The following is a 2,244-nucleotide window of genomic DNA, read 5'->3' on the forward strand; positions in this document are numbered from 1 at the left end:
GGTGGGCACTAGGTATCCAGTTAGGGTCAACCCACCTCAGTCAGAAAACCAGACACTTTCAGTGTTTATCTGACTGCATAAAGAAAGTGACTAACAAGAGCATGAATAGTTAATCTGTAAATAGAGATTCAGAGATGACATGAGACAGGACAGATAGCACAGCATAGATGCTCAAGAGATGTGTGAGGTTTTTTCATTTTCTTCTCCAGTCCAATATATTCAAGACTAGCACAGCTAGTAATTCTATGCAGCTCTCCTGGATTCTCACTTTTAATAAGCAGGTTTCAATTTAAATGATACCTTTGTGTTGGCTGCACCAGTTGCTGCAGTGCTGAGAGGCTTGGGAAAATGAGCTGAGCCAGCCCACTCCTGGTGTCTGAGGTGTTTAGAAAAGCAGCTGATGAAAACACCACCTACCCCTTCTGAAGATGGCTGCTGCACTCACACACAGCTGTTCTTTCTTAGGTATAAATTTAAGTAGTAAGGACTGAAATTTTTGCTGGCATATCATGAAAGTGGCACTAAAGACAGAAGATACATTCCCAAAGTTATGTGAGCCAAGAATTATTTCACCTTTTCCAGCCTCAAGAACACTGTTTGAAGAACACAGCAGCTGATGGCTACTGAGAGCTTTTTTGCTTCTAAGGTACAAGAGATCTCTTCCTGCTCAAATATTCTCTTCCCCTCTAAAAGTTGTTTGGTTGGTTTTTTTTTGCATACCCCACTGTTATTAATTTACACCTTGCCAGGATTTGTAAGACAGATTTTATTGCTGTTGTTGTGGGAACAGAATTCTCAGCCATATGGCATGACATCTTCATTTCTGCATGACAGGAGACAGGATCCATTTTACAGTTTTGCAGTGCTGCAAAATAAATGCCTTCATGAAAGATTTTTTTAGGGAAACTTCATATTAAAGTAGAGAACAAAAATTATATATATATTTAATGAACAAATTATTTCCCACGGGGTAAAGTACTGGAAAAGCTTAAAAGAATATTTTGGCCTTCTGCATAAATCCAAAACTTGTCTATTACAATAATACATTTTTTCTTTGGCTGAACTTAGGTTTGTTTGGTTTTTAAATTTTGTCATTTGGTGGGCTTTTTGTGGCTGTTTCTTGGTTCATCGTGTTGCTGTTGTTTTTTTCCCCCCAGCTGCAGAAATAACGGAAGAGAGGACAGAACCCCTGACCTAGGGCAGGGAAGTGCCACAAATTGTCATGTGCATACTGATGGTCGGTGTCCAGTATTTCTGACCTAGCAGGGCTGGTGTCTCATACTCTTAACTATCTTGGTTTTGAGCATGTGAAGAGCCTTCTCGTGGTCTAAAAAGAAATAATACCATCCATACTAAGATGATTGTTTCCCTGTGATAGTTCCCCCGAAGATGAAGCCCCAATAGCAGAAGGATTTCTACCCTCTGATTCTAATTAGATGCATCAATCTTGGATCTTCTCTGAGAAAATGAACTGACATGTTAATAATACAGCTTAAGGGTATTTTCTAATGAGAATTTAAACTGATATGCTATCAACCAATGCCATCCATTCTGGGCTGTGCAGGAGGGTGTCTGTCCTGATGTGTTGCACAGATGTGTATTTTGGTCTCAGACATAATCCTTCTCATGAAAAGTATGAGGTTGGCTTTATTAGGCCTGACAAAATAGCACAAGAGGCTGGTTAGTGCTTAAAGGTAAAGGCTGGGTGGAGAAGGGAGGGAATGCTCACCCTTGTATTGTGCACGGAGGGACCAGAGGTGGCCACACGCTGTCCCCAGCACTCTTGAGAAAAGTCCTGTGGCTGATGAGAAGTGGGTGCCATTCTGCTCCCCATGTCAAGGGCCAGGACCTTTGTGGCACAGCACTGAAGGATGACTTTTTAAGCTGAGTACCTTCCTTACAGGTGGCAGCATCACACAACTCTGGTGCCTGCTGCCTTGGCAATCGAGGTACACAGGGTGCAACTTGTTGATAGGAGCACTTTCATAAATTATTCCCAGAGTCAGGCCCTGGTACTGAACCATACCTCTCTCTTCTGCTGCCTCCTACTCTACAAACATATAACTAAAATGTTGTGTTTTCTTTTTAAAATTACAGGTTGTCTGGTTTGACATGTGCTTTAATCTAGTAGTCTCTTCATCTTAAGACACATTTATTATTCTAAATACAGGACTTAATTTGACTTTATGTATTACTATTTCTGTAGCTGAATTCCTTGCTAACTGCTGAAACTCTTAAATAATG

This window comes from Geospiza fortis, unplaced genomic scaffold, assembly GCF_000277835.1.
Source record: "Geospiza fortis unplaced genomic scaffold, GeoFor_1.0 scaffold162, whole genome shotgun sequence".
NCBI classification, from domain to species: domain Eukaryota; kingdom Metazoa; phylum Chordata; class Aves; order Passeriformes; family Thraupidae; genus Geospiza; species Geospiza fortis.